The sequence below is a fragment of the Mauremys reevesii genome, linkage group 12, assembly GCF_016161935.1.
Source record: "Mauremys reevesii isolate NIE-2019 linkage group 12, ASM1616193v1, whole genome shotgun sequence".
NCBI classification, from domain to species: Eukaryota; Metazoa; Chordata; order Testudines; family Geoemydidae; genus Mauremys; species Mauremys reevesii.
In genome coordinates this window covers 35,431,250-35,453,560 of record NC_052634.1, presented here as the reverse complement: position 1 = coordinate 35,453,560, position 22,311 = coordinate 35,431,250, and the positions used below count along the sequence as shown (strand labels likewise).

General features: G+C 55.2%; 2 non-coding genes across 2 annotated transcripts; both read right to left on the bottom strand.

Annotated features, from left to right (window-relative positions):
* Nucleotides 1-10,464: 10,464 nt before the first annotated feature.
* Nucleotides 10,465-10,536, bottom strand: TRNAA-UGC. The gene has a single exon. It is a non-coding gene; the product is annotated as a tRNA-Ala (tRNA).
* A 1,236-nt stretch (nt 10,537-11,772) lies between these two features.
* TRNAE-UUC lies at nt 11,773-11,844 on the bottom strand. Its single transcript has one exon. It is a non-coding gene; the product is annotated as a tRNA-Glu (tRNA).
* Nucleotides 11,845-22,311: the final 10,467 nt, after the last annotated feature.

Below are 22,311 nucleotides of genomic sequence, written 5' to 3'. Positions count from 1 at the left end.
GGGAGGATTTGGCTGCGCCTCAGAGATCTGCCCGCGGGTTGGCAACTGCAAGCTGGGGCACTGAACGCAAAACAGCAAGCTTTCAGAGCGGGATCATGCCATTGCCGCCCCGCGTGTGGAGCCAAAGGTTAACCGACCAGCAGAGTTTACAGCTGGAGCCTGGGACGCTCCAGGAACAAACTGGGCACGAAGCCTCTCAACGTGAATTCTCGCCGCAGCCGGAGGCGGAGGGAAGCTGATTGTCAGGGCTCAGTGGCAGCTCCCCTGCCAGGCTGAGGCCGGTGGTCTGTGCTAAGCTCTGCATCAATCAGGTGATTCTGGGAAGTTCTGGGTCCCCGGGCTCACACACAGGAGGGTGGGAAGCAGGTCACCCCTGGAGCAGGTTAAAAACTGCAGGGTGACAGTGGGGTTGCTGCCCTGGGAGCAGCTGCTGTAGCACCCGCCTGGGCAGGACAGGAGAGCCAGTTATACCCCCAGCCTGTATCGGGGATGGAGGCACTCACACCCTGGGGACCCAAATCTCCACCAGAGATCTGCTGGGGAGAGTGATACCCACACACCCAGGATCTTATGCAGGGGTGGGACAAGGGCATCCACACTCCGGGATCCTCTGCCAGAGGACGGACACCCACACACCCAGGATTCTGTAGGAGGGGCAGAGGTACCTGGACACCACCAGGCTCCTGGACGGGGATGGGGGTACCAAAAGCATCTGGGGATCTTACCTGGGAGGACAGCGGCGCCTGTAGTTCGACATGAGACGAAGGGGCAGGGGAAGCAGGAGCATTCCCAGTTCGGAGGCTGTCCCCACGTCTGGCCAAGGCACAGGAGCCTCACAAGCAGAGGTTTAAAGCTCCAGCTGCCAGGCAGCAAAACAAACTGGGCTCCATGGTTGGTGCCTGTGATCCCAGCGCCTGGGGAGGTTGAGGCTAATGGGATCACTTGAGGCCTCAAGTTCTGGGGCTGCAGAGGGCTGTGCCGATTGGGGGTCTACGCTAAGTTCAGCATCAATATGGTGATCCTGGGCTGCTTCGGCGAGGTGGAACCGGCCCAGGCTGGAAACAGAGCCCGAGTCACAACTCCTGTGCTGATCAGCAGTGGATTGTGCCTCGTGAATAGCCTCAGTGAGACACTGTCTACTTTAGACACCCCCATAGAGCCTGGAGAGGAGGATGGACTTGAGCACACACAAGCTGGGATTCTGACTTGCGAGGAGGGACGACCCCTGTGACCGCGGATCTTGAAAAGAGGAACAGCCGACACCACACACCACAGAGCCCTGGATGGGGGCAGGGAACCACACACGGGAGCTAGTTCATGGGGTGGGGACACACCCCATTGGCGTCTATGCACCATTCTTAATGAGAAGAACAGGGGCATCCACAACACGGATCCTTAACTGGTGGAAAGCCTGGCACAATCCACTATTAACCAGGAGGGACAGGGGCAACCTTGGACACCCCCAGTAGCATGGAGAACACCCACGTCCACCTTCGTGATCCCTCATGGGGGTAAGACAGAGGGGATTGTAATGGGGAGACCCCAGCGCACCTACCATCTGTAGGGATTGTTAAGGCTGGTTGAAGGGACAGGGACACCCACACATACCAGAGATCACGTCCTTGGAGTGAAACGTGAACCCTCCACAGAAGGGGACTCTGGGTCTCTTCTATGATGGCACAGGACCAGCCTGGGTGAGCTGTAAGTCTCTTTATACAGGCACGCCCCAGAGGATCCTGGCTAGGGGAGAGAGACACCCACCCCCAGAGATCCTTAATGGTCTAGGGTGCACCAACACAATTAAGGGATTCTTGTGGGTGTGAGTGGGAGATGGAGACAGCCAGACACACTGAGATCACTTCTCCCAAGGAGCCTGGGCCAGACAGGGACACAGTCCCCCTTTACAGATCTGCCAGAAAACCTTCTCCCACTCCCTCCACTGATATACCGCCCTTATTCTGGAGGTGAAGCTTTCAGGGAAACCATGGAGGATTCTTATCCCCAGGGAACGGCAGGGGACCCACTTACCACCAGAGAGTTCTTAAGGGCAGGAGGAACAGGGACTCCCACCTCTGCAGCATGGGGGTGGGTCGCCTGCTGGGATCATCTGGGCATATTTCACCTCGTCAGCTCCTGCATGGCCATTGCCTTGCAGGGCCCTTTTGTTTCACTGCCTCTGGTACCCAGTTTAGCCTCCTCTTCCTGGAGGCTGGCTGAACGCTTTGATCTGTCTAAGGTCATGTTGGGATCAATACGTTGTCATGGTGTAATTCTGTGTTATTCGGGGGTCAGACTAAGCTGAGCTAATATTTGCCTTCTGGCCCTTAAACACCATGAAAACATTTCCCTGGTTTCTCCTTGTGCCTTTGACAGACAATTACTGTTGAGGCTCCAATAGAAGATCCTCTTTTACAGCGCTCTGGCTCTTACTTTGCACTTGGGGACGCCAGCGCTTTCCTAGCAAAGCTGCTGCTAAAGCGCTGGATTGAGGAAGTTGGTTCCACCTGGTTCAGAGATCTGGCCTGCAGGGGTGCTGAACCTGCCACGAGGAGCGGAACAGCAACCAGCAACCGGAGGCGTTGGCGTGAGCTCCCAGGCTGCCCCGCGTGTGGCTAAAGCTAGAAACTGAGCAGCCGGAGTTTAAAGCTGGCGCTGGGAGGAGGCTGGCTCACGCGGGGCACGAAGGCTCCTGCGTGCGGCGCTTGTTGGGTGGGCAGCTGATGGCGTAGCTGATTGCCGGAGTTCAGAGCTGCACCCCGGGTGCTGAGCAGGTGTCTGTGCTCAGGTTGGCCTCGCTACTGATGGTTTCTGGGAAGTTTGGGGGTCACTGAGTCCCCTAGAGAGAGGGGAGCTGCAGGTCAGGAAAGGAGGCTTTGAAAACTCTGGTAGCCAATTGGCAGTGGGACTGCCCTGTGAAGAGCCGCTGCAGCCCCGCCAGGAGAGCTGCTTTCTCTTTATGCAGGGCTCCTCCCCATCTCCTCAGGACGAGGGTTGTGCTCAAAGATCTGTGCCCCGTGTTTTCACTCCGTGTAAGGCTTTGCACAGTGGGCAAATAACCCTCAGCGCATCAGCTCAGTGCCCAGGCTCCACTTCCCACCCGCTCAGAGCGCCAGCGCTCCCAGGCTGAAACCTGAAATTGGAAGCAGGGAGACCCTATAACTAGTTGCAGGCCTCATGGCTGGTGCATGTGATTCCTAGCTCATGCCCGGGAGGCTGAGGCCAGGGTGGATTGCTTGAGCTCAGGAGTTCTGGGCTGCAGGGGCTGTGCTGATCCAGGTGTCCCAACTAAGCTCAGCGTCAATATGGTGATCCTGGGGAAGCTTCAGGTCCCCAGGCGTTTGCCTAAGGAGGTGAACCGCCCAGGTCAAAAATGGAGCAGGTCAAATCTCCTGTGCTGATGGTCAGTAGTGGGGTCACGCCTGCTTAGAATAGCCCTGGCCAGCGCTAGCCTGGATAAAGACAAGTGAGAGACACAGTCTCTTTTTATAGCACAGAGACACCCCTGCAGAGCCTGGAGGGGGATGGGGAGCACCCACACGCTGGGATTCATGACTTTGGGGGAGGGACGCACCCAAGCCAACACGGATCTTGAAAACGGGAACAGAGACATCCCACAGATCCCGGATGAGGGGCAGGCAGGGGAAACCACACACGGAGCTAGTTCATGGGGTGGGTGGACAGAGACACCCACCAGGAGATCCTGGATGGGAGCACCCACATGATGGGGATCTTGAACTGGGAGGAGGGAAGCACCCATGTACCAGAGGTTCTGAAGGAGGGAACAGGGATGACCCACACACCAGGTGTCTTGCAGCAAGAGCTACGGTCTTGATTTACACACAGCAGTGATGGGGAATTAACCACGTCCCTTGGAGCTTGTTCCACTAGATGAGTTAGCCTCATTGTCCAGGGGCGGCTTCAGTGAAGGTGCGTTTAATTTGAACAGTTCTGATGGGGCCATGGCAGGGATGACTAAAACAAAAAAAAACCTTAAAAAAAACCCACTTTCATTCTTCCATGTATTATTTACTTCCATGACTATATAACAATAACAAATTATCTATTACATACATTTGCATCATATATTAATAGCTGATTTGTACTTTCAGTATCAGGAAAATAATTTGTTTTGATAGTTAGTACAACTGATTTTCTTACTAATGTTTATTTTATTAAAATTTATAAATTGCTTCTCATTAATATAAATGCCCCTCCTTCCTCGCCCCCCCAGCGCCGCCCGGCTCTGCTGAAAACAAACCCTCCTTCCCAGCCGGCCCGCCTACATGAAACAAGGTCGGGGGCGGAGGGAGGAAGAAACGGTACTTTACATGTAGGGTGACCAGATCCACAGCAGTAAAATAGGACCTGCCCTCCCTGCTCAGCCCCACCATCACATCCTTCTTCACCCCTAGCTCCCTGCTGGCTTGCTGCATCCTCCTGGTCACTGTCCCCACCACTCGCCTCCTGCTTCACCTTCTCCTCCCTGCCAGAAACCTCCATGCCCACCCCTAGAACTCCTGCTGGTTCACTGCTCGCCTCTTTGCCCACTCACCCTCACCCTTCCCCAAGTATAACGCCTCATTCAAAGACCCAGGGTCACTATATTACTGCACACAGAAGTCAATCAATGCAGTTATAGATAAATTCTGCATTATGCATTTTTGTATAACTTTTATATGACTTTGCATTGAACCTTGGTAATATGTTATAGCAGGCCCTAAAGGTAGTGTAATTAAGGTAAAAGAAAATGTCTTTTTGCTTGGAGTAGAATAAGATCTTCCCCACTTTGTAATCAGTTGCCCTGTTGAATGAATGAGGTGTGAATTAGGAAGGTGGGGAAGGCAGCACTCCAGACACCTGCAACCCTTGGAGAGGGGCTGGGAGCCAGATGGAGGAGAGCTTGCCCAGGCTGAGTGGGACGGAGTTTGGGTGCTGGGTGCAGGCTCTGGGCTGGGGCACGGGGTGGGGTGCAGGAAGGTGGAGGTGCAGGCTCTGGGAGGGAATGCAGAGGGCTGGGTGCAGGCTCTGGGACAGAGTTTGGGGGGCTGAGATGGGTGCTGGGTGCTTGGGGGAGGGGAGGAGGGGACTGCCATCACATGTGGCCTTCCTCCTCTGCTGCCCCTCACCATAGCCTCGGTGGGAATGGGCTGCCCTTGCCCAGTGTTTGCAGGAGTGGTGGCTGGGAAACCCAGTCAAACCCTGGTTTTACTCTTTCGTTGATGGGTCACTTTAACCCATGACACACCCTTTCCCGCCTCTCTCACCCCGCTTTTCTACTGGGCTTGTTTGCTCTTTTCGGTGGAGCCAGATGAAAACCACAAACCTCAGTGAGAGCAACAGGCTGGAAGACTAGACTGAACCCACCACCCAGCCTAGTCCATCCCAGAGCCCAGAACTGAGGGCAAATGTCCCCCACCCCAGGCCACCTGTTTCCACTCCTGGCCTCCCAGCACTGCCAGCGATTCTGTGTGGCTGCATCAGGCGGGATTTCAACCGGACCCCCGCTAAATTCACCCCTGTTTTGCAACCACTCTGCACCAAGAGCACCTCCTTCCTGCCCTAGAGCTGCTGGTTGGCTAGAAAGCTGAGCAGGGCATTTGATTGATCTGGAATATTATCATGCCCCCCCGCAAAAAAACCTTAATATCCCCACAGCTTTGGGGGAGGGGAATAGCCCCCGAAAGCTGGTCTAATTTATTGTTGTAGGGCAAACGAAGGAGCCATAGTTTAATGGAAATATTCAGCCCCTACAACGGTCTTGCAGCAGGGAAAGCAGAGTTGATGGGAGGAACTGGTCTGGATAGGCGCTCCGTCCTCTTTCTTTGCAAAATAATTTGGAGAGGGGAATCAGATCATGCCGTGCCTCAGTTTCCCTCTTGCCAGGAAGGGTGTGGGGGAGAAGTCTCAGCCTGCCGTGCTGCAGACCTTTCGCATTCTCCTCTTTGATGTATTTGGTTTCCTCCTCCAAACCTCCCTCTCTCTCACCTGGAGTTCAGCACTAAGTACTGCTCGGGCTTTTTCCTGGGTTACATGATCCTGACTTTAGTTTGAACCAGACACAGGCAGGCACCAACTCACCCTCAAACAGCAACACCACGAAAACCACAACACCAGCCCAACATTACAACCCCGCGGGAATCACAGGGTCAGACACTCACGGCTGGAAGCCCCAGCAGCTGCTCAGGTGAGTGAGGTGCACTGCAGAGATTCCTGTCTCCCACCGGACCGGAAGCTCCCTTGGCGTCTCCTCCAGGTGAGTGCTGGGGGTGGGGGAGGGGAAGGAAGGCTGCAAAGCACATGTGCCTTCCCCCCCCCTCCTGACCTGCAACACCCAGGCGGCTGCCTCTGCCTCAGCCGGCCAGGGTCTCTCGTTGCCCAGCAACAACAGCTGCTAGCTTCCGGGAGACGCTGCCATGCGGGCCCTCTCAGGCGCGGGCCCACCCGGGGGAATCGGGCAAATCGGCCTAAAGCCGGCCCTGCTTGCAGCCCTTCTCTTCCGCCTCCTGACTGATAGGGGAGCATTGAGCCTCCCTCCCCAGGCCCGTCAGCATCCCTGGGGAACACCAACGCGCCCAAGTGACTTTGGGCCAGTAGGTCAACCAATAGGCTGCCTGCTAGGCCAGGCTGCAGCCCAGCTTCAGGACTCAGAGGAAATGGAGCTCGCATCCCTCCTTACAGGACTCCAGGCATGGCCAGGCTTGATCAAACGTCCTCTTGTGCTCAAGTCACAACAGCTAGCGGGTAAAAGACAGGCTTTCATGGCCTTTGAGAGAGCAAGACAGAGCCTTGGAAGACCCAGCAGGGTTTGTGGCACAGGAATTGTCCTCAGATCCCACCAAGAATTCAGCTCAGATTGCAGGATTCAAAGTCCCGAGTGCTGCCCTTACACCATGGGACCAATAGGGAACCCCCAGACCTCTGCTGAGCTCTGGTGTGGATGACCCTGTGGGGCAGCCCTGCATTTGCTCACTGTTGTCATGCAGCAGTTTGCTGCAGCTCCCAGAGGCCTTTCTTAATCCAGCCTGAGAGGCCAGTGGGCATGTGAGGAAGTTGCCCCTTCCGTCCCAGGCAGTACATGGCCCTTCCTAGTGAAACGCCAAGTCCTGGGGAAAAAAGGTCAAATAACACCCTAGAGAGATGCCTTCTTCCGTTTTGACAGGAAGGGTTCCTGCTTCACCTGACCAGGACTTGAACCCTGGACCTCAGATTAAAAGTCTGATGCTCTGCCAACTGAGCTAGCCAGGCTCACATGTAAAAGAAACAAATTTTGTGCAGAAGAGAAACTCGTCATGAAAATGAGGGCAGGAAACAATACAGAAAACCTGCTACTCTCGCTCTCTTAGCAGTCCTAGCCCCAGCCTGCTCCTCCATCCGGTGCCCTGAGGCCTTATTCTTTTTTTAGTTAAATATCAAATCCCTGAGAAAACACAGTTATACAAAGCAAAACGAAATCACAAACAGAAATGTCATTGGAAATACAGAAATAAAAAGGAAAATGCAATCCCATCACTTTATCATATCTGGGCCATTCCTGTATCGAGAGCACCCTAAGGTCCCTGTGTGCTTACGAGAAACCTGGAGGAACTCATCCACAGCCTGAACATGAAACTCAACTGCTCCAGGTGCTGCAGTAAACCCTTTCCTGCTGTGACGTTGCACTCCATAGGATTTTATGAAAATATGCTAATGAGTGTGAATATAAAGTGACTGGATTATGCTCCATGCAAAAGGTCTCTTGTAAGGTATCATTACAAAGCTTATAATCTACTGTGTGTATTCATCCTATTTGTATGAACCGATCATTCCTGTATCTGAAACTAGAAATATGAACTATAACTCTGAGGTCCTGTTGTAATGATGCAAAGTGTGGGCCATTAATAGTGGATTGGAATCATGATGGATCCCATTGACCAGGACAATTGACTGGAGATGGCTCGGTCCTGCACCATCTGTGAGTCAGGCCAGGAAGAATGAAGGCTTGGGGGTCTCACAGGACATGTGACCATGTCACCTGGTACAGGAATCCATCTTAAACCTGGGGCTCTTCACCAGTAGAGAGACAAAAAATTCCTGCCTTGTACCAAAGCTGTATAAGGGGTGGAACTGAACAAACATGGCTGCAGTCATGAGACATCCCCTAGCTACCACCTGAGCTGGAACACAGACTATACCAGGTGAAAAGATTGGGCCCAGACATAAAATAAGTCTAGTCTGCAAAGAAGCTTATTGAAAGATCTCTGAGGGTGAGATTTTATCTGTATTGAGTTTCATACTGCATTAGGCTTGGACTTGCATGTTTTTGTTTTATTTTGCTCTGTGAAGAATACAAGCTCCATAGAGAAGGAAAAGATAATGCCTTAGAAAAGTCTCTGTGTGTGTGTGTGAGATGGGTGGAGGGTGTCTAGAAACCACTCCCCTCTAGTTTCTTTTCTCTGATTTCCTGTAGAAAATCTGAAGCAGGGAGAAAAACCATTGACTTTTCTGAGGCTTGAACTCAGAACTTTCAGATTATGAGACTGACACGCTGCCAACTGTGCTAAGAGGGCTTGGAAAAGTTTTAGGCTCAGTGTATATAGGACCCTCCTACAGCAGTGACTGGGGCAGGGAAGGAGCCAGGGATGTGCTGGAAGAAGCAGGGAGCTCTGGTGACCAGAGACTTTTCCTGGCAGCTTTCACAGCAGCAAAGAAATCAATTCATGCTGCCAGTGAACAATCTACTGGAACTAATGGCAGCACAGGGGGGATGTTTCCAAGCTGTGCACCTACTTCCACATTTTAGAACTTACTCTCCTTTTCCTAGTAGGGCACTTTCCATGCAAATTAAGCAAAGCAAGTTGGGGAAACTACACAGGTAATAAAAACCAGTGCTCCAAATAACGCTTGAATTCATAATCCCAGCAGTAGCACCGTCTGCGCTAACCAGTTGCACCAGTGCAGGTGCTTCTTTGGCAAAGCTGGGAGCAGGCAGTTATCAGTCTCTGTGATTCACACCTTTGCCTGGTAATTGAAAGGCTGATGCATCAAACCTAACTCAAGATGCGGCTTTTCAGCCATGAGACTCCAGGACATTTTGACAGAAAGAAAATCTCCTCTGTTTTGGTTTAGCCCCATTGGACTCCTTCTGCCCAGCTTCTCCCCCTCCCTCCAGTCTCTTTCCTTCCCCACTGGGGCCATGCAGAGAGGAGCCCCAGTCAGTCTCTGTCACAGAGTCTGTATCCCATAAAGGGAGGGAGGGGTCGCTCCAAAACACTGATAATGCGGAGGGGAGGGGTGTCTGTGATTAGGAGGAGAAAGGATGGAGAATTAACAGTGGGGCCCAGAGAGATTCCCCCAGATTCGGGAGATCCCCTGCTGCCCCCCATCAGCCAGCTGTGGGAAGAACAACTTGGGATTGCTTGGGGAAGCCACCTTTAAAAACACAAGTGTAACATGCTAGTTACATTTTAATAAGACCAAAGCCTCCTCAATCCCAGGGTCACAATCACTGGAATGATTTTGCCTTGATATTTTACCAGCCGCAGACACAAAGCAAGTCAAATTACAGTTTCCATTCGAGTCAGTGCACACACAAGAATCCGGAGGCTTTAATTCCTTAGGTTCTGCTGCCATTTCATTTCTGTCCTGTTCCAAGATTTATCATTGTGCAAAGCAACGTTAGGCCCTTGGGAGTGTCCCCCTCAGTGCTGCCTGCCACCCTTGGGCAATTTAAAAGGGCCCAGGGACCCCCGCCACCACCGCCAGCAGCACAAGGGGACTAAGGCGGTTTCCTGCCCACCCTCACTCCATGTGGCACGCCACTCCCGGGAGTGGCTGGCACCTCCCTGGTGTGGGGGAGGTCTCCGCGCTGCCCGCCCTGAGTGCCAACTCTGCCAACTGTGGCAATGGGAGCTGAGGGGGTGGAGTCTGCGGGCAGCCATGCACAGAGACACCCCTGGCCCTCCCGCTTAGGGGCTGCTGCCAGAGGAGGGTGCAGGTTGCTTTTGGGAGATGCCCGAGGTAAATGCTGCACCCCTCACCCTCTCCTGCACACCCAACCCAGACCCCACACCTGCACCCAACCTCCCTCCAAGAACTTGCCCCCTGCACACCCTCCTGCAGCACAACCCCCTGACTGAGTCCAGACCCTGCACCCAAACTCTCCCAGAGCCCAGCCCCTCTCCATCCCACACCCAAACTCCCTCCCAGAGCCTTAGGCAGGTGTGTGTGTGGGGGGTGGGTGGGGCAGGACTTGGTCCCATTCTGGGCACCACCAAAAATTGTACAAACCTACCGCCCCTGTCCAGCCCAACCTTCTGCTGATGCACCTCAGCTCACACCTCTGCAGGGTTTGAAGCTTCCATTGCTTAAACTCCAGGACACTGAGGGATTTCAGCTCCCCTTTGCCCACAGGGAGCTTTCACCCCACTCCCAGCCAGGTTCTTGTCCATGGGATCACTGTAGGGGGGCAGGGTGAAAAAACGAACTTGGAGATGGTGGGGATTGAACGCAGGGCCTCATACATGCAAAGCATGTGCTCTTCCACTGAGCTACATCCCCACATGGGTTAGATGGACTAGGGATTACACTCAGAGCCCTCCTGGTTCCACTGCATCCAGTGACCTATAAGCCTCACGAGAAGCCCATTCCCTCTCTGAGGGCCAGTCCTGCTCTCCTGGAGGTTAATTGTTCATAGGGGTCACTTTGCAGCAGGGCCAGAATCCATATGTGGGGCAGAGAGAGTTTGTGCCCTGGTCTCAGGGTGCAGAGATACACTCAGGCCTCTCCCCGGCATTGGGTGGGGTGCTGCCACCCCGTGCTGCAAGGTCATGATGGGGGATGCTGTGAGCAGCTCCACACCTCACCCTGGTGGCAGAAGTGGGGTGGGGAGCTCCAGGTGTTTCCACCTGCCTGTAAAGTCCAGCTTTCCCCAGCACGTTCACTGCGGTGCAATTGGGTCACTGTTTCCATGGCTGAACAGCAAAGAATCACTCCCAGTTTCCCTTCTATCGGCAGCAGGATTAGCCTGTGTCAGTGGTTAATGAGGTGGATCTTGTGGTAGATTGTTATTCATTCCCCACCTTGACAATTCACACAGTCCTTTTCCTATTCAAATCCCCAGCACCTCGGTGATCCTGGTAGCGGGGGTTTGGTCCTGAGATTTTCAGGGTCCTTTTTCCCCTCCACCTGGAGTGAACTCAGCTTTTCCCCCATCCCAGACAATCCATGAAATAACAACAGGGGCATAAAGAAAGAGGGGAGGAACATCTCATGGCCAAAGCTGGATGTGCCCAGGGCCCCTGCTTGTCCATTGTTTCCATGGAATTTGGCCCCCTGCTTTGCACAAGGGACAGAGAAAGATCTTGCTGTTCCTGTGTCTGTGCAAGGAAAATTGTGCTTTCCTAGGAAAGAGAGGCGGGAAATGGCCCCATGGTGGGACAATATCCTCAGGATTAAGACCTAAGGGCTCAGGCTGAGAACTGATAGAACTGCACTCATCTGGGATTTAACAAATTGTCTTCCATGGAGCAGGGCCACTTCCAGCGTTTTTGCCGCCCCAAGCAGAGGGGAAAAAAAAGCTGCAATCAACAGCAAGTCCTTCCCTCCAAGAGGGCCAAACTGCTGCTGAAGCCTCCCCTTTCCATTGACCACCCCAGGCACCTGCTTGGTGCTCTGGTGCCTGGAGCCAGCCATGCCATGGAGACACTGGGAAGATGGGGGAAATCAGGAAAAACTATGGATTTGTTTACATTGCAAGTGAAGAATAACTGAAGCATTTTTGGTTTAAAGCCACTTTTCCCTGACTGGGAATTGAACCCAGGGCTTGGCAGTGAAAGTGCCAAATCCTCACCACTAGACCACCAGGAGCTGATGTCATTTTCTTCTCTCTTATGCTACACTTTCTTAGGCTACTTTCTATCCAATTTCTGAAGCTGCTCCATTGTCCACTCCTAAGGGGCTAAGAGCAGAGAGTGCAGGAACCCCTGTGCTCAGGGTCACAACCTGAGCTCAACCCAAGCCACTGAAACAAACTCAAATGACGCTTCGTCCAGCAGGATCACAGAGCCACACAAAAAAACCCCATGAGGAACAACCCTCCTCTGCCTTCCTTTACCCCATCGCAACCCTCTCAGCAGCTGGCTCTTGCAGGAAGGACGCTGAGCTGATAGGAGCTCTGGCATAGAGACCAAGGGAGGGGAGTTGCTTGCCCTGGGTGTGAGCTGATCACAGTCTGACTCCCTGTAACGGGGCTCTGAGCTTTGCCATCTTGTGAGTTCTGAGTGCTGAGCCCCCGGACCCTTCTGCTGGGAGCATGGGGATTGCACAACCGCTGCAAGCCCTTTTCCCGTCTCCTTGTCCTCCTCGGCTTCCCAGACCTTCCCCACAAATGGTTCTATCAGGCGCTGGAGGGATCTAAGGACCTGCAGGTTTCTGAACCCACCTCTTAAGACAAACAGTGATTCCCTTCTCTGACACTCCTGGGCCAGGCTTCTTTTAAGTTTTTCCTCAGGGGACCTGATTCCCTGTGAAAATGTGTGTGTGGGGAACTGGCTTGTCTACCCCTTCTCTGGGAGCTGAGAAGCTTTTTCAGACTCTCCCCCACTAGATGAGTCCAACAGCACCTCCCACTGGTGGGAGAATCCTAAATTCCACCCTCCCCGCTGGTTACTCTGACCAGCTGATGGGGTTGATTTCATGCTAAATCAACCCCAGCTCTCTGGGCTAGAGAGCAGCATCTAACCAGCCTTGTGACAGCTCCGGTTTGCTTGCTGGAGACATAATGAACCAGGAAAGAAGGCAAATGTCAGACAGGGAACCTCAGCTCCGCAAATAAATGCCCTCAGGGCTCCTTCTACACTGCGACTGGGCACTTGACTGACTTCAAATCCGGCCAGCCCAGTTGGTAGAGCATGAGACTCTTAATCCTGCCAGCATGAGTTTAAGCCCCATATTGGGCAGCAGCAACAGCTCTTAGGTGTCACTCTTATGCTTATAGTCACAGCCCAAAATGAAATAAATTCTCTGTCCGCTCTACAATCTAAGGCAGATCAGGCTCCTTCCTCTCTGAGCTTCAGTAAAACATGAAGTAAGAACAAATAGAATTTTCTCCTCTTCCATTCTACCCCAGGCAAGAAGTGGGGATAATAACCATTTAATGGATGACTGCAGAGAGAAAAGTTTGGTCTTTATAAATAGGACAATGATTAATTGTTCTCCATGTCCACTGACAGTAGGACAAGAAGTAATGGGCTTAATCTGCAGCCAGGGAGTTTCTCGTTAGATGTTGGGAACAGCTTTCTAACTCTGAGTGTAGTTAAGCTCTGGAATAGGCTCCCAAGGGTGTCTGTGGAGTCTCTGTCCTCGGAGGTTTTTAAGAACAGGTTGACCAAACCTCTGTCAAGGATACTCTCCATATACTTGGTCCCATAGACAACCTGCTCTGGCTCTGGTTCCCTCCTTCTGCTCCCTGCCTGGGCCAGCTGCTGTGGGCACTTGATCCCACATGGCCCTGACGCATCATCTCTGCTTGGCCCTGCCTCAGCAGAGAGGGCTGAATTTCATGACCTCTCCAGGGCCCTTGCAGCCGTACAGCTCTGTAATTCGATGCCATCGCAATATAATATAAACAACAACAAAAGTGGAAACACCCCAATCTAACATCTAACAATTCAGCATGAACTGACATTCCACAGCACAAAGTGACAACACGTAGGAGTGCAAAGCCCGACAGTTCAGCACCATGCAAATGAACTCCCCATGGGGCAAAATGACACACTGCAAAAGAGCTCAGCTCAAACCAACGCAACACAAGGCAGTGCAAAAACCATACAACACGAAACAATGTGTCAGAGTGCAAAGTGACACTGTGCAAAACAGCTCAGTGCGGGACAACGACACAGCACAAACCCACACAACAGAATCCTATAGAAAGGTAGGGCAGGAGGGACCCTGAGAGTCAGGACCACGTCTCCCTAGGCCATCCCTGACAGGTATTTGAAAAACAGGGAAACAAAGGGCACCACGAACTTATGTTTTTTGGATGAGCCAAGAAAAGGGAGCAGCATTGTCCCCCTCGGGTAGCCCCTGTTCAATTCCAGGTCAGAAAGCAAAACTCTTCTGCAAGAATATCCAAAAAATATTGTGTTTCACTTCTCTTCATAAGTACAGTTGTGTGGCAATTAAATGATGACCCTAAAGTTTCATGAAAGTGTGGGAAATACGGACGTATCTGAGAAAATGGCTTGGAATGAAGGAAGACAAAAAATTGATGGGTCGAGAGAACGGGCCCTGTTTCCCCCTGGTTTGGAGCTTCTCTCACAACTACTGGAATAGCAAAGTTAAGCAAATGGGGTTCTATTGTTGCACAGGAGATTGTAGTGAGGTTATTTTTCCAGATGGTCATGTCAGGAGTGGGATTTGAAACTACGTCTCTATGCAGATACCAGAACATCCAAGGGATTGGGCAAAAAGAGTCTTATAACCAGCACTTTAGACCAGTAAACCATCCTGCTACTACAAAGAATGTGACTTATCAACCCTAGTTTTCATTAATAGTTGATGAACTCTTTAGGGAGGTCGAGATGGCACATCTCTTTCAACTCCTAGAGACCTTCTACAGCACAGCTGAATTTTAGACACACTCACCCAGATCTGAAGTTACACATTTCCTGGAGCTCCATGAGTTCTGTGGTGTTGTAATGTCCCTGCTCACATTTTAAGTGAACAAAAGATGGGTGCTGGGATTCTGAGACAGTAATGGTGAACCTCAAAATCCTGCCCTGGGGGCCAGACAGTTAAGCAACCAGCACCCACAACCTCTACCATGACAGCATCCTGTCTGGGAACAACTCACTGATCAATAGCTGGGGTGTGAAATCCCCATTTCTTTGTTGTTCTGTCACTGTACTCCCCACTTTCCTATTGCTTGTCTGTATAATCTCTGTCTGGTGCTGTGACTGTTTCTGTCTGCTGTATAATTAAATTGTTGGGTGTAAACCAATTAAGGTGGTGGGGTATAATTGGTTAGATAATCATGTTACAATATGTTAGGATTGGTTAGGTACATTTCAGTAAAATGATTGGTTAGGGTATAGCTAAGCAGAACTCCAGTTTTACTAAATAGTCTGCAGTCAATCAGGAAGTAAGGGGGAATGGGGATGGGGGTGGGGGTGGGGGTGGGGGTGGGGGGCCGGGCAACTGGAATTCTGTTTTGCTAAGGCGGGGAATAGGAACAGGGAATGGGAACAGGGACACACGCAAGTCTTTGTGGTGTCAGAGCTGGGAAGGGGAACACTGAGGAAGGAAATTGGAATCATTGCCTGCTGGAAGTTTACCCCAATAAACATTGAATTGTTTGCACCTTTGAGCGTCGTGTATTGCTGCTCTCTGGTCACGTGAGAAGGACCAGGGAATGGGAGGGTGATGGGATAAACCCTCTAACAAGTACCTCTTATTTTGCTGCCTGGCAGCTGGAGCTTTAAACTCTGCTTGTGAGGTCTGTGCCTTGGCCAGACGGGGACAGCCTGGAACTGGGAAATGCTCCTGGTTCCCCCGCCCCGTCTCATGTCAGGGTGCAGGCGCCGCTGTCCTCCCAGGTAAGATCCCGGATGTTTGGTGCCCCCATCCCCATCCAGGAGCCCAGGTGTCCGGGTACCTCTGCCCCCATACAGAATCCTGGGTGTGTGGGTGTCCGTCCCTCTGCAGAGGATCCCGGAGTGTGGATGCCCTTGTCCCCCCCTACAACATCCTGGGTGGGTGGGTGCCACTCTCCCCCCCGTAGATCTCTGGTGGGTAGGTCCCCAGGGTGTGAGAGCTCCCAGCCCCCGATACAGGCTGGGGGAGGGGGGGGTATAACTGGCTCTCCCTGTCCTGCCCAGGCGGTGCTACAGCAGCTGTTCACAGGGGCAGCAACCCCACTGTCACCCTGCAGCTTTAACCTGCTCCAGGGGTGACCTGCTTCACCCTCCTGTGGGAGCCTGGGGACCCCGAACTTCCCAGAATCACCTGATTGATGCCGAGCTTAGCTCAGACACCGGCTCAGCATGGCAGGGTGCAGCCCTGACCATAGGCGGCAGGTTTGTATAATTTTTGGTGGGGCCCAAAATGGTGGTGCCCCCCCCCACTCCCGCCCTGTAAGCCGATATAAAATGAAGCTACAACACGTCAGTGCCACAAGATTACAAGGTTGGAGAAGGGGTAGGGGGTTCCAGGGGCCAGTCAAGGGACAAGGAGCAGGGGTTAGATGGGGCAGAGGTTTGGAGGGCAGTCAGGGGACAGGCAGCAATTGGATAGGCATGGGAGTCCAGGGGTTTATCAGGGGACAGGTAGGGGTGGGGTCCTGGGGAAAGTTGGGTGGGGTCTCAGGAGGGCAGTTGGGGAAGAGGAGAAGGGAGGCTTAGATCGGGGCTGGGGTCCCAAGGGGCAGTTAGGGGCAGTTGTCTCAGGAGTGGGTAACGGGGACAAGGACCAGTGGTGCTTAGATAGGGGTGGGGTCCTGGGGGGCAGTGGTCTGGGGAGGGGGCAATCAGCGGCCAGGGGCTGGGATTCAAAGGGCTCTGAGCTGCTGGCAGCCGCGGGGAGCCCTGAGCCCTTTAAATCCCAGCCGCCGTGGCTGGGATTCAAAGGGCTCTGGGCTCTCTGCCCCTGCGGGCAGCCCAGAGCCCTCCGATTCCCAACCGGCTGTGATTTAAAAGGCTCTGGGCTCCCCGCAGTTGCAGGCAGCCCAGAGCCCTCTGATTCCCGGCTGCGGCTGGGATTTAAAGGGCTCTGGGTTCCCGCACGCAGCGGGCAGCCCAGAGCCCTCTGATTCCCAGCCGCGGCTGAGATTTAAAGGGCTCTGGGCTCCCGTGCTTGTAGGCAGCCCAGAGCCTCTGATTCCCAGCCGCGGCTGGGATTTAAAACTCTGAGCTCCGCCGCAGCGGGCAGCCCAGAGCCCTCTGATTCCCAGCCGCGGCTGGGATTTAAAAGGCTCTGGGCTCCCCGCGGTTGCAGGCAGCCCAGAGCCCTCTGATTGCCAGCCGCGGCTGGGATTTAAAAGGCTGTGGGCTCCCCGCCGCAGCAGGCAGCCCAGAGCCCTCTGATTCCCGGCCGCGGCTGGGATTTAAAGGGCTCTGGGCTCCCCGCGCTTGTAGGCAGCCCAGAGCCTCTGATTCCCAGCCGCGGCTGGGATTTAAAACTCTGGGCTCCCGCAGCGGGCAGCCCAGAGCCCTCTGATTCCCAGCCGCGGCTGGGATTTAAAGGCTCTGGGCTCCCGCGGTTGCAGGCAGCCCAGAGCCCTCTGACGCCCTGCCGCGGCTGGGATTTAAAGGGGCAAAACCTAGCTCCAAATATTGGTGGAGCAGAGCCCCTGATTTTGAATATTCCTGGGGCTTTAGCTCCACGAGCCCATCTAAGTTGGCGCCCATGGCCTGACCCTGACAACCAGCTTCCCTCCGCCTCCTGCTGCACAGCGAGGATCCCACATGAGAGCCTTTGTGCCCCACGTGTCCAGCCAGGTCCCTCCCAGCTCCAGCTTTCAACTCTGCTTGTGAGCTCCCATCTCCGGCCACACGGGGCAGCACTAACGGCCTCATCTAAATTTGACCCTTCAGACCACAGATTATAACCCAGCGGGCAGATTATAGCCCAGGAAGCCAAATCCTTCCCCAAACTGACAGCTGAAGCAGAAGATCCCCTTGGAAAGATCAGGAATTTTGCCTTTAAAAACAAGGAAAATGTGCATTGGTCTCTTCTGTCTACAGCGAGAGATTGAAGAAACTCAATTGATTTCATTGACTGGAGGTTAAGAGGGGATTTAGTCACTGATTTTAAATATACAGTTTTAAAAATTCCCAGAGGGGGGAATATCTGATTTGAAAGGGTTCTTTAATTCACCAGACAAAGGTTGAACACGACCCCCTTGGTTTGCAGTCAATGTCACAAAACGCCAACTGGAAATTACCATTTTTTAACCGTGAGGCTAATTATCTAGTGGAACAAGTTCTGCGCAGGAATTGGTTAAATCCCCATCACTGCCCTGTGTAAATGAAGACCGCAGCTCTTGCTGCAAGACACCTGGTGTGTGAGTGTCCCTCTTCCCCCTTCAGAATCTCTGGTACATGGTGCTTCCCTCCTCCCAGTTCAAGATCCCCATCATGTGGGTGCTCCCATCCAGGATCTCCGGTGGGTGTCTCTGTCCCCCACCCCATGAACTAGCTCCCGTGTGTGGTTTCCCCTGCCTGCCCCCATCTGGGATCTGTGGGTGTCTCTGTTCCCCTTTTCAAGATCCATGTTGCTTGGGTGCGTCCCTCACCCCAAGTCAGAATCCCCAGCGTGTGGGTGCTCCCATCCCCCCCTCCAGGCTCTGCGGGGGTGTCTGTATAAAAAGAGACCCTGTCTCACTGTCTTGCCCAGGCTACGCTGCAGGGACTATTCACAGGTATGATCCCACTACTGATCAGCAGGGGACTTTTGACCTGCTCCATTTCCGACCTGGGCCGGTTCACCCCTCCTTAGGCAACCTGGAGACCCCAAGCTTCCCTGGGATCACCGTATTGATGCTGAACTTAGTGCGGACACCTGATTGGCACAGCCTCCTGCAGCCCAAAACTCCTGAGCTCAAGCGATCCGCCGGCTTCAGCCTCCCCAGGCGCTGGGATCACAGGCACCAGCCACAGGGCCCGGCTTGTTTTGCTGTCTGGCAGCTGGAGCTTTAAACTCTGCTTGTGAGCTCTGTGCCTTGGCCAGATGGGGACAGCCTGGAACTGGGAAATGCTCCTGCTCCCCCCGCCCCCATCTCATGTCGAGCTGAAGGCGCCGCTGTCCTCCCAGGTAAGATCCCGGATGTTTCGGTGCCCCCATCCCCCGCCCAGGTGTCCGGGTACCTCTGCCCCCCATACAGAATCCTGGATGTGTGGGTGTCCGTCCCTCTGAAGAGGATCCCAGAGTGTGGATGCCCTTGTCCCCCCCTACAAGATCCTGAGTGTGTGGGTGCTACTCTCCCCCCCTAGAAGATCTCGGGTGCGTGGGTGGGTGCCCCTGTTCGCCCTTACAGCATCCCTGGTGCACGGGGGCCTCCCTCCGTCCCAACTCAGGGGCCCCAGGGTGTGAGCGCTCCCATCCCCCGATACAGGCTGGGGCGGGGGAGGGGTATAACTGGGTCTCCCTGTCCTGCCCAGGCGGTGCTACAGCAGCTGTTCACAGGGGCAGCAACCCCACTGTCACCCTGCAGCTTTAACCTGCTCCAGGGGTGACCCATGCGGGTCGGGAGTGAGGGGCACCAGCAGAGCTGAGAGTCTGGAGGTCAGGACTGGGATAGCAGGGGCTGCAGGTCGGGAGTGAGGGGCACCGTCAGAGCTGGTTGACGCCTAAGGGGCTGCGGGTCGGGAGTGAGGGGCACCAGCAGCGCAGTAACTGGGGAGCTCAGCGAGGAATCGAGGGGGCTGCGGGTCGGGAGTGAGGGGCACCAGCAGAGCTGTGAGGCTGGAGGTCAGGACTGGGATAGTAGGGGCTGCGGGTCAGGAGTGAGGGGCATTGGCAGAGCAGTAACTGGGAGCTCAGTGGGAAATCCAGGGGGCTGCGGGTCGGGAGTGAGGGGCACCAGCAGAGCTCTTGGTGTGGAGATCAGGATTGGGATAGGAGGGGCTGCGGGTCGGGAGTGAGGGGCAGCAGCAGAGCAGGAGGGAGACCAGGGGGCTGCAGGTCGGGAGTGACGGGCACCGTCAGAGCTGGTGGAAACCTAAAGGGCTCCGGGTCAGGAGTAGGGGCAGCAGCAGAACTGTGAGTCTGGAGTCAGGACTGGGATAGCAGGGGCTGCGGGTCGGGAATCAGGGGCACCGGCAGAGCTGGAGGAGACTAGGGGCTGCGGGTCGGGAGTGAGAGGCACCAGCAGAGCTGTGGGTGTGGAGATCAGGATTGGGATAGGAGGGGCTGCGGGTCGGGAGTGATGGGCACCAGCAGAGCTGTGGATTTGGAGATCAGGATTGGGATAGGAGGGCTGCGGGTCGGGAGTGAGGGCAGCAGCAGAGCAGGAGGGAGACCAGGGGCTGCGGGTCGGGAGTGAGGCACCGTCAGAGCTGGTGGACGCCTAAGGGGCTCCGGGTCGGGAGTAGGGGCAGCAGCAGAACTGTGAGTCTGGAGTCAGGACTGGGATAGCAGGGGCTGCGGGTCGGGAATGAGGGTCACCGGCAGAGCTGGAGGGAGACAGGGGGGCTGGGGGTCGGGAGTGAGGGGGAGAAGCAGAGCGGGGAGTCTGGAGGTCAGGTCTGGGATAGTAGGGGCTGCGGGTCGGGAATGAGGGGCACCGGCAGCGCAGTAACTGGGTAGCTCAGCGGGGAATCCAGGGGCATGCGCGTCGGGAGTGAGGGGCACCAGCAGAGCTGTGGGTGTGGAGATCAGGATTGGGATAGGAGGGGCTGCAGGTCAGGAGTGAGGGGCAGCAGCAGAGCTGTGAGGCTGGAGGTCAGGACTGGGATAGTAGGGGCTGCGGGTCGGGAATGAGGGGCACTGGCAGCGCAGTAACTGGGGAGCTCAGCGGGAAATCCAGGGAGCTGCGGGTTGGGAGTGAGGGGCCCCAGCAGAGCTCTTCGTGTGGAGATCAGGATTGGGATAGGAGGGGCTGCGGGTCGGGGTGAGGGCAGCAGCAGAACTGTGAGTCTGGAGGTCAGGACTGGGATAGCAGGGGCTGTGGGTCAGGAGTGAGGGGCACCACTAGAGCTGGGAATCCAGGGGCTGCGGGTCAGGAGTGAGAGGCACCGGTAGAGCTGAAGGAAGCCCAGGGGTCTGTGGGTCAGGAGTGAGGGGCACCGGCAGTACAGTGACTGGGAGCTCTGTGGGAAGCCCAGTCGCTGCAAGTCGGGAGTGCGGGGCACCTGCAGTGCTGTTGTTCTGGAGATCTGGATTGGGTTAGGAGGGTCTGCGGGTCGGGAGTGAGGGTCAGCAGCAGACCAGGAGGCATACCAGGGGGCTGCGGGTCGGGAGTGAGGAGCACCGTCAGAGCTGTTGGACGCCTAAGGGGCTCAGGGTCGGGAGTAGGGGGCAGCAGCACGACTGTGAGTCTGGAGTCAGGACTGGGATAGCAGGGGCTGCACTTCGGGAATGAGGGCACCGGCAGAGCTGGAGGGAGACTAGGGGGCTGCGGGTCGGTAGTGAGGGGCACCAGCAGATCTGTGGGTGTAGAGATCAGGATTGGGTTAGGAGGGGCTGCGGGTCGGGAGTGAGGGGCACCAGCAGAGCTGTGAGTCTGGAGGTCAGGTCTGGGATAGGAGGGGCTGCGGGGCGGGAGTGAGGGGCACCGGCAGCGCAGTAACTGGGTAGCTCAGCGGGAATCCAGGGGATGCGGGTCGGGAGTGAGGGGCACCGGTAGAGCTGAAGGAACCCAGGGGTCTGTGGGTCAGGAGTGAGGGGCACCAGCAGAGCTGTGAGTCTGGAGGTCAGGACTGGGATAGCAGTGGCTGCTGGTCGGGAGTGAGGGGAAACAGCAGAGCTGTGAGTCTGGAGGTCAGGACTGGGAAAGCAGTGGCTGCGGGTCGGGAGTGAGGGGCACCAGCAGAGCTGTGAGTCTGGAGGTCAGGACTGGGATAGCAGTGGCTGCGGGTCGGGAGTGAGGGCACCAGCAGAGCTGTGAGTCTGGATGTCAGGACTGGGATAGCAGTGGCTTCGGGTCGGGAGTGAGGGGCACCAGCAGAGCTGTGAGTCTGGAGGTCAGGACTGGGATAGCAGAGGCTGCGGGTCGGGAGTGAGGGGCACTGTCAGAGCTGGTGTGCGCCTAAGGGGCTGCGGGTCGGGTGTGAGGTTCACCAGCAGAGCTGTGGGTGTGGAGATCAGGATTGGGATAGGAGGGGCTGCGGGTCGGGAGTGAGGGGCACCGGCAGCACAGTGACTGGGGAGCTCCGCGGGAAGACCAGTCGCTCCAGGTCGGTGAGGGGCATCAGCAGAGCTGTGGGTCAGGAGATCAGGATTGGGATAGGAGGGCTGCGGGTGGGGTGAGGGCCAGCAGCAGAACTGTGAGTCTGGAGGTCAGGACTGGGATAGCAGGGGCTGCGGGTCGGGAGTGAGGGCACCGTCAGAACTGGTGGATGCCTGGGGCCTGCGGGTCGGGAGTGAGGGGCACTGGCAGCGCAGTAACTGGGGAGCTCAGCGGGAAATCCAGGGAGCTGCGGGTTGGGAGTGAGGGGCACCAGCAGAGCTGTTGGTGTGGAGATCAGGACTGGGATAGGAGGGCTGCGGGTCAGGAGTGAGGGGCACCACTAGAGCTGGGGAACCCAGGGGCTGCGGGTCGGGAGTGAGGGGCACCGGTAGAGCTGAAGGAAGCCCAGGGGTCTGTGGGTCAGGAGTGAGGGGCACCGGCAGCACAGT